Genomic DNA, 9030 nt, shown 5'->3' with positions numbered 1-9030 from the left:
AAGCTCTTCATAGCAGGAAACTTGTATTTTGTTTGTCTGTAAAGCATGAGGTACGCAAAGGGCCCTGCATAAATAAATAAAACATGACATCAAGTGATAGGAAAAATAAAAACCAGCAGCACAATTCGCTCTGCCCTAACTCTGGTCAATAATTCAGACCAGTAGGAACCAGATAAATTGTTAACAGGAATTTCCAATAGAAAAGTTCCAGCCGGAGCACCTCCCCACATCCCCCTCCAAACACCCCATCCCCTCCAGCTCCCTCCCATAGCTTAGGACCCCTCCAACAGACCCCATCCCTCCAGCTTCCCCCCCCCCATAGCCCAGGACTCCTCCAACTCGCCCCCTCCAGCTCCCCTCAAAGCTGGGGACCCCTCCACCTCCCCCCATCCCCTCCAGCTCCCCCCATAGCTGGGGAACCCTCCAACAGCCCCCATCCCTCCAGAGCCTGCCCTGCCTGCTCAGGACCCCTCCACCTCCCCCCATTCCCTCCTGCTCCCCCCATAGTCGGGGACCCCTCCAACAGCACCCATCCCCTCCAGATCCTGCCCCATAGCCTAGGACCCCTCCAACTTGCCCCTTCCTGCTCCCCCCATAGTCGGGGACCCCTCCAACGGTGCCCATCCCCTCCAGATCCCCTGCCATAGCCAGGGACCCCTCCACCTCCCTCCATCCCCTCCTGCTCCCCCCATAGTCGGGGACCCCTCCAACGGTGCCCATCCCCTCCAGATCCTGCCCCATAGCCCAGGACCCCTCCAACTCGCCCCCTCCAGATCCCCCCCATAGCTGGGGACCCCTCCACCTCCCCCTCCCCCCATAGCCGGGGACCCCCCTCCCCCTCAGATCCTTCCAAGGGGCCCGGTCCCCTCCAGCTCCCCCGGCTGTCCCGGGCCCGCCCCGCCGGCTCCTCCCCAGGCCGCTGCCGGGCCCGGGGCGGGCCGGGGAGGCGGGGCCGGGGCCGGGCCCGGGGCGGGGGGGCGGGGCCGGGCCCGGGGCGGGGGGCGGGGCCGGGGCGGGGGCCGGGGGGGCGGGGCGCTGGGAGCCGGGGGCCGAGGGGGGCGGGGCGGGGCGGGGCGGACGCGGCGCCGCCGCGCACAGCAGCCGAGCCCCGAGCGGAGCAGCCAGCGCGAGCGGCGGGCGGAAGGCGGCGGCCCGGCGGGCACCGGCGGCGGGTGAGTCGGGCGGCGGCGCTGCTGGGCCGGGCCGGGCCCGCTCGGGGCTCCCCCGCAGCGAGGCCGAGGGCGCCCGTCCCCGGGGCGGGAAGGGCCGGGCCCCCCCAGGCAGGGGGAGGTCGGGGACCCCCGGGGTAAAGCGGGGCGAGTCAGTGGGACCCCTGGGGAAGGGGGCATGGGGGGGGCCCTGGCGTTCATTCCCCAGCCCAGGCTAACGGGGGGGCCGCTGGGAGCGAGGGGTAAAGAGGGCCCTGACCCCTGGGGGGGCCACTGACCTGTGTCCTCCCCCAGCCCTGCGGGAGGAGGGGAGTGAGGGGCGGGATTCCTACCCCCAGGGTAAAACCAAGGGCCCCAGGAGGCAGGCAGGGGGCCCGCTGACCCCCCAGGGGGAAGGGGGCGCCCGGGGCAGGCTTCGGCTCTAGGGAGCGGGGGGCACTGAGTGGAGGAAGAAAGGGGGAGGTGGCGGGGCGCTGCCCCCAGGGCGTCCCGGGGCTGGCGGCGCTGCCCGGCAGCGGGTCTCTCTCTCCCTTCCCCTGGATTTGGTTCCGTCGTGGTTCCCCGGGGTGGGCACTGGCCCCGGGCTGCCCATCTGCCCTGCTGGCACCGCGCTTGGCTGGCGGCGGGCATGTGGGGGACGGCCTGAGCCGTCATGGGCACGGGTGCCACACGGGAGCTAGCAGGGTAGTTTCGTGCATGCCTTGAGATGCTGCCATTAGCCAGGCTCCCACATCTCCTAGACCCACCTGGTGCATGCTAGCCATGGTAATGGAGGAAGTGAAACCAGGAATTCCCCAGCGTCTCTCAGACCTCCAGATGTGGGGACGATCAGCTGCCAAGGATGCTGCACTTCCCTATTTTGGGGTGTGAGGAGGGAGTGAAGTTGTCTGGCAACCTGGCATACCCACCTCGCTCCTGGACTCTTCACCGCTTCCTGTTGCCTTTTCAGTGCTGCAGTAGCAGAAACTCTCCCCAGATTGTATAATTGGGCCTGAGACAATCCCCCAGTTCTCTTACTGGTCCATGGAGTCTGGGGTGTTTCTCAGTCCTAGAGGGGCTTTACAGCCCAGACTGAAGAGGGAGGCAAGGAACCCAAGTTGAAGGGGAGCAGGCCATCTCACTGCTCCCAAAGTCATTGCAAGGGGGCATAAAAGGCTGTTGTGGTTCTCATACCTTGTCTTTGAAGATAACTTGGGGCTAACATGTGAGACGAGGCTTAGGTGGTCTGTGTGGGAAAGATCTATTTGAGGTGGGTGATACTTGGATTTGTGTTTCTGAATTTTCGATTCTGAGAGTTTATTTTCCTGTTCCTACTGCCCTGACTTTGAAGAGGAAAGTTTGGGAAGGGCCATTGAGACAGTTTGTAAACTGTTCTCCAACATGGGTTTAAAGTTTTCTGTGGCCCTAAATCAAAACAAAAAACAATACAAAGCAAATGTTACCTGAATTATCAAGGCATTGAGAGCAACAAGCTAGCTTTGGATTGCTATTTTGGGCAGTAGGGGAAAGGGGAAAAGAGCATCATCTTTCATTTGCATGATCATGTCTTCATAGTACTTCCTATTTTCAAACATTTTATTACATTGTCACTTTTCTGAAGGTGTCACTGTAGGGGGGATTGTCTTCTCTCCTTGCCTTCTGCCAGTCTTCTATTTAAATGTGAGGGTGAACGGGATTGTTTCAATTTTGTAAGTTACAGCCCTCCAAGTCTGGGTAGTACATGACATCAAATTATATATTTCAAGGGCTGCTTTCATTATTGATAGCTAAATTCCGACTTGTAGGAATCTTTCAGAATTTTTTCTTGGCTAACTTTGGCATGTACATAGAATAGTATGTACCTCTGATCGGCGCTGAAACTTTTAAACATCAAATGATTTATTGAGCATGGGTTGTGTTACATTATCTACATCACTCTAAAACTTTTAAAATAGGGAGTTGACTACCACAAGTATTACCAGTAGGGTAGTCTTTCCAGTAGTATTCAGTAGAAAAAAAAACTATTATGCCTCCAGACACCATCGAATTTAATTTTTCCCCCTTCATCGAACTGCAAAAATTATTCATGGTGAAAGGCACACTGTTTAGCTCCAAATTTTGTGGGCATTTTTGTTTAGGAAATTTGACAAAACCTAATAGCTATAGTTATGTTGCCAGTATGGTTTTTTTAAAACTTAATTACAGATAATTTTGAGTTTGAGTTTAAATCCTTCTATGCAATGTTTGTAACCAAGCATTGCAATCTCGTGTTAATGTCTGAAAAACAGAAATTGAAACTGACTTGTCTATTTTCATTGTTCTAGTCATATATTGGAATGAACTGCAAACAGTAAACAAACACCACAGGTAACGAAAACCAGATTTTTAAAAATTCTTTCATTTTCAATAATCTGTAAATGTGTACCACAACTTCTTGTTCGTGTTTGTGTTTATTAAATTGCTTTTAATTTACAGAATAGTAGTTTGTAATTTTGGCTTTGTGTATTGTTCGCAGTCTAAAATGTGGCACCAAATGTGTTTGAACTTTAGCAATGTCAAGTAATCTAACTCACTGTGTTATTTGAGGAAGGCCAGGGTTGAATTGTGAACTGCCCTGTTTTGCTGTGTAATATTTTGAAAAAATTCTCCTCCTTTGTTAATGGAATAGCACTTGATTCTTTATCCAATTGGCCATGGCAGACTCCTCGAGGCGAAATATGTTTAGAATGGACGTTTCTGAAATTGTGAGACAATAAGGACTGAAGTCACTAAGAAACAGATCTTAATAATCAAACACACTGTATACCTTAATGTTGTTTCTGTGAGTTTTAAGTGAAAGAGAAATTTAAAGCAGAAGAGGCTAGATTCTACAGTATCTGTAACTTTTTAATTTACATACAGCTAGTGCGGTGCACCATCTCCGAAGTATGAAATACTTTCTGATTATTCTGACATCATTATCATGTTGCTATAGTGACTTCATTACACTGGGAATGCCATGTTCACATCCTGTTGCTATGGAAAAGATCAGTGTTATAAATAAAAATATTTGAGTCTATTCATAGCTGTGACAGATAAAAATGCCATCGTTTTAATATGACATGATTGCCTTAAGAGCGACAGTGTATTTTAACCAAACTTTTCTTGTGCTGAGTTATGGTCTAGGGAATTGACATGTCAAGTTTCTAACACCTTGTCCCTTCGACATCCTCTCCATTGCATTTGATAGCAGGGGTTATGAAATACTAGCTTTAGAACTCAAAAAGAGTGTAGTTTTTAAGGTGGAGCTGAGACAGGAAGTACTGTGCTTTCACATAGTGAGTCTAAAAATAATTTGTTTTCATACACAGTATTTTCATCAAAGCGGGACACACGGGGACAAGGGGAATATTGGTGTTCCATCAAACTAAGATCCTCAACAGTGAAGTGAGTTATCCTTTTATTTTCATAGCTATTTCTCATGGTGTTTATAAACTTAGGATAGCTGAATCTAAAAGCTTTTTGTAACTGAACTAACCTAGGGGCTACATAAAATGCAAAAACTTTGCTAGCATTTAGTAGACCCACTTGGTATTTGAAGAGCAAAGTTTATATTGGGTTTGAGGACTCAAATTAAACCAAACACACACTATTTAATCATGTTTCTTGGCTTCAGTTTGGTTGTGGTTAGGTTAGGTATCTTTTGGTAAGATTTTAGAGAGGAATACATGCTGAACAGGGCATAATTTACTAGCACAGTGTAGTTCCAGTGACATATTAATGTTTTCATTTGGAGACTGGTGTTTACACAATATGTCAGAATAGTTTAGAATTGAAACCAAAGACGTCAAATATACAGATATATGTAGACTATTTTGTGAGATATTTGATGCATCTTCACCTAATATGAGGATGGCATTGCAGATATAATTAGAGAATTGAAATTTAGTTAGATGGCATTAATGCCAACATGTGAGCATACTATAATGTCTAAATTTTAACTGTACTTTGAAACACAGTCTTCATGCATAATGAAATCTAAAATTTAGTATGTCCTGATGCATCATAGTACAGGACGGAAGTAATACTACGTCCACATAGAGGACATGATGTGTTATCTGGAGAATAAATTCATTCAGTGCAATTTTACATATATTCTTTAATGGATACATAGTCTCTCTTTTCCAGATTACTTAATGTTGTATAAAACTACAGACAAGTTATCAACCACCAATTTAATTTTTTTAAAAGAAAAAACCATAGTGTCTTGGTTTAAAGGAATGTGTCTATTTTTAGTGATGCAGGAAGTGGATCTCTTTTGAACATATTTAAAGTTTAAATCTTTACTCCATATGTTTGGGATACTGTTTGCAGAGGTGCGCACTTAGAACTCAAAATTGTTCCCCAGTCCTGCAATCAGATTGCTGTAGGTAGCATCGTGTGCTGTATGGAGCCCTATTGAAGACAATTCACTGGCCCTCTGCATGGGTACAAGGATCCACTTGTGGATCTGATTGCAGGACTGGGACTGAAAAAATAGTGGCATTAGCTTCTTCTTCTTCTTCTTTATTACTATTATAGAGAGTTTCTGCATTTATGCATGTCCTTGTATTTTCTAAAATGAGGTGGTATGAACCTCAATTTTCCTTAAGCACTTTTGCTGACTTTGTGTACTTACTTCTAATAGAAGTGGACTTTGGAGGCAGGTAACCAGCTTCAACCAGTTCCAGGGTTGTATCTGGATAGGTGGTTGTTTTTCCATTGTAGACCTACTTTCGTTTGTAAAGGGAAGTTTGTTGTTGCTTTTTTCTCACTAGAGTACAGTTCTTTGAAGTCTCTGTTACTCCTGAGGGCAATCTGTGCCAAAAAAAATAAAAATTCTATGCACAATACTTTAAAATTCTGCACATTTTATTTGTCAAATAAATGTGGAGGCTACAGCATGGCATTGGGGAGTACAGGCCACTGGTTGCACAGAGGTGGGAGATCACTGTACAGCTCCCCTGGGACATGGACTCCGAGATAAGGCTGCACCCAACCATGACACAGCACAAGGATTCAAGTGTGGAGGGGCTTAGTGTGGGGGGATCCAGGTGTAGGTTGAGAGGGTTCTGTGTGGGACAATCTGGGTGTGGGTGGCTCAGTGGATGCACAGGGGCTTGTTAGGGGGTTCTGGGTGCAATGGTAATGGGACTCGGCAGGAGGGTCCAGGTGAAGGTGGTTAAGGCTCAATGGGGGAGGGAGGGTCCGGGTGTGGGGGGGAAGAGACCTTGGCAGGGGGGTATGGGTCTGGGGGACTCAGTGTGGGGGGGGCAGATGCAGCTGGTTGGAGCGTGGTGGGGATCCGGGTGTGGGTGGCTTGTCAGGGTGGTGCAGGAGGAGTGGGGCTCATTTTGGGGGGAGGTTCTGAGTGCGGGAGGGGTGAGGCTCAGCAGGAGAGTCTGGATGCACAGGGGTTGGGTGGATGTGGGAAAGCAGCTTCTGTACAGGGATCCCTCCCCCTGCAGCTGAGGAGCAATGGGTGAAGGAAGCCCGGGGGTGGGGGTGGGGGGGAAGTTTGCAGAGCTTCCTTCAGGTGGAGAAGAAATCTGGGGGTGGGTCTGACCTGATCCTGGATGCTGTGCAGGGGAAGAGGAAGTCCTGTCCTCCCAGCCCAGCTGCGACTACCAGCTGAGCCTTCCCCAGTATCACCTCCTGCCGCACAGTGATTTACTTTTCTTCCGGCTGCCCTGGGCCCCTGAAACATATTGCTGGGGAGGGTTGCATGACCATGGCTTGTGGCTTCCCTTTGCTTCCCCGTCAGAAAGTCATTTTTCTGTGGGGAAGCAAAGAAATCTGCAGGGGACATAAATTCTGCTCATGTGCAGTGGTACAGAATTCCCCCAAGAGTGTATCTTTATACTAAGCTGTGAGATAGATATTGATTTTTTTTCACTCTGATTAAAGTTTTTTCTTTTCATTCTGTTGAAGACAGCTTGTCTAGTAGCCTATGTTCACATAACAGTTTATACAGCAGTTGCAAGTGTTCTTGATGAGCAACAGTTAAGTTTTTAATGTTGATCTGATGTGGCAGTAAGATAGGTATTTTATTATTAAGAATGCATTTGGACAACTGCAGAATAAACAATGACGTTTATGTTCATATGGTTTAGGTTAATTGAAATGTTTGTCATTATTTAGCAGAAGGATAAGAAAAAAAGCACAACTGTCATGAAACCTTCTCTTTAGAAGAGTGCTCAGTGAACCTTGTGCCTTAGTCAACTCTTGCTTTAATTAGCTAACTGTGTACATAACTTGTGAAAGCTTCTGATCCTAGAAACATGACTCTTTGGGCAAATGGACAGTACAAAGTTAAGTCGACTTATAGCCACTGCAGTAATTAAATTGCTTTTGCATGTTCACACCACACTCCTTGTATCAGTAGTGCATATCCTCACTAGGAGCACTTGCTCCAATTTAACTGTCAGTGTGGGGCATCGTGGGACAGATTCAGCAACAGGCAATCTAAGCAATGCAGTGTCTCCAGTGACACTGTGTTGCCCTAACTATGTCCACCTAAGCGCTATGCCTCTCGCGGAGGTGGAGTTAAGTCAGTGCAAGTCAGCAAGTTATATCGGTGGGAGTGATATTTTAGCATAGATGCACCGAGTTAAATCGACATAAGCTGCCTTACGTTCACCTAACTCTATAGTGTAGACCAGGCCTTTGTGCACATGCCCCCCCAACCAACCAAATCCCATAAGTAATGGTGTCACAAGCTGGAAAGAAAATTTAATCTTACTTGGCTACCTTATTTGATCCAATCTTTCTATGTTCAGATGCCATACATAGAGAGGTTAGGGTTTATTTATTGCCATAGCCCATGTGGGTGGCAACAAAGCTTTGAGAATATTTCATTAATTTGCTAAACCACCATGTTGGCTCTAGAGTGCCAATTAATGTCCTAAAAGCCCGCACTTCAAATGAGTTTGTACTATTTCCTCTTACAGTGAGTGCAGTGCAGACAAAGAAGTGCCTCTTTACGTAAAGACATACCATGGAAAGGGGATTGTAGCATTATTAGCTTTTTGCTGATATTGGATATGATTGAAAATGTAGTATGCTTTCTGCTGCTAACTGTAAATATTATAATGAAGTTCATTGTATTTCAAATAGAGCATAAAACACTATGCAAGATGAATTTTTCAATCATGTACATGTGATACATATGAATGATAAATCCCTATGATTTTGACTAGATCAGCCCAATAGAAGGGACTTAATTTTGTGTGTGAATTGTTTTCAAACATGGTTGATTTCTTAAATCAATACAATTAGGAATAAACTTGTTCCCCCTTCTTCACACTTGTACAAGAACAGAAGTTGTCATTAGTCATAGAGTTAAGCTCCTTTATTTTCTTATCTTGCTGAATTTTTACTTTTGACTAAATTTAGAATTTTGTAGTTTAGGGGACAAACAAAAGTAACCTTATTGCATATCTATTAGATTTGCATATCATCTTATCAATTTTAAGTTGAAATAATGGATGTTAGAATGGCTAGATCATTTCTTCCACACTGACAGTTTCAGGGTTAATTTTGGACGAAAAATAAAAGTATCCTTGGGCGTATAAGCAAGTTACTGCAGAAATGGTTACTCATTTGGATGTTGTTTAATGTTACAAGCTTTGAGCATCAAATTATTTTAATTAGAGAAAACATAAAATATTCAGTTGAAGTTTGTTCTTCTGGTGACCCCTCCCTTTATAATTTAAGTGGAGGTTCTCAGATTGGAACTTGGCTTTGTGCCCAGTTCTGGTCCTAAAGATCCCCTACTCCTTCATTTTGGGCCTTTATGTGTTTCTCTTCCACCTCTCCTTGGAATACTAACATGGGTTCCCATGGAAAATCCTAGATGTCTGTG

The 9030-nt window shown here is 46.5% G+C and overlaps 1 protein-coding gene across 6 annotated transcripts in view; it reads left to right on the top strand.

Annotated features, from left to right (window-relative positions):
• Positions 1 to 1070: 1070 nt before the first annotated feature.
• The window catches only part of RAP1A (RAP1A, member of RAS oncogene family), a 71895-nt gene continuing 63935 nt past the window's right edge, over positions 1071 to 9030 (top strand). For 2 of the 6 annotated variants that reach the window (XM_038379933.2, XM_038379932.2), the window contains exons 1-3: positions 1071 to 1172; positions 3473 to 3515; positions 4499 to 4574. The gene's annotated coding sequence lies outside the window, so the exon portion shown is untranslated. Of the gene's footprint in view, positions 1173 to 2167; positions 2419 to 3472; positions 3516 to 4498; positions 4575 to 9030 lie in introns of those variants that run through there. The other 4 variants (XM_043500294.1, XM_043500292.1, XM_038379934.2 and 1 more) reach the window with 4 other exon arrangements.

This window comes from Dermochelys coriacea, chromosome 21 (assembly GCF_009764565.3).
Source record: "Dermochelys coriacea isolate rDerCor1 chromosome 21, rDerCor1.pri.v4, whole genome shotgun sequence".
In the NCBI taxonomy this organism is placed as follows: domain Eukaryota; kingdom Metazoa; phylum Chordata; order Testudines; family Dermochelyidae; genus Dermochelys; species Dermochelys coriacea.
This window is presented reverse-complemented; position numbering and strand designations above follow the sequence as displayed.